The sequence below is a fragment of the Pecten maximus genome, chromosome 2 (genome assembly GCF_902652985.1).
Source record: "Pecten maximus chromosome 2, xPecMax1.1, whole genome shotgun sequence".
Lineage (NCBI taxonomy): Eukaryota > Metazoa > Mollusca > Bivalvia > Pectinida > Pectinidae > Pecten > Pecten maximus.
In genome coordinates, this window is record NC_047016.1 from 7,450,769 (window position 1) to 7,451,156 (window position 388).

The window sequence follows — 388 nt, forward strand, 5'->3', positions numbered from 1 at the left end:
GAATTGATAAAATATTTTCGCACACTGCCGTTCTTTGGGGATGTTAAATGTTTACTACACGTAATTATCAAAAATAGGACAATTGTGAAGAAACGTGATGTAGTGTTCCGAAAGATCTTCTACCGGTATCTGGGTAAATGTAGGTCTGAAATGAGTCCAAGTGTTACAGAATAAATATAAAATGTCTTGAAAGCCTTTGTGAGCCTTTTACGACTAAGGGAAGTAACTCGAATTAAAACGTTTTACCAACCATACTGTGATAGAGTAGCCATGCATCACAGGGACCTTTTATATGTCACTGTCCATAGTTATACGTTGTGATACTAGTGGTAAGTTATTACAAAAACTCATCTCCTCGTTAATTTTTCAAATCAATCACGTCTTTTTC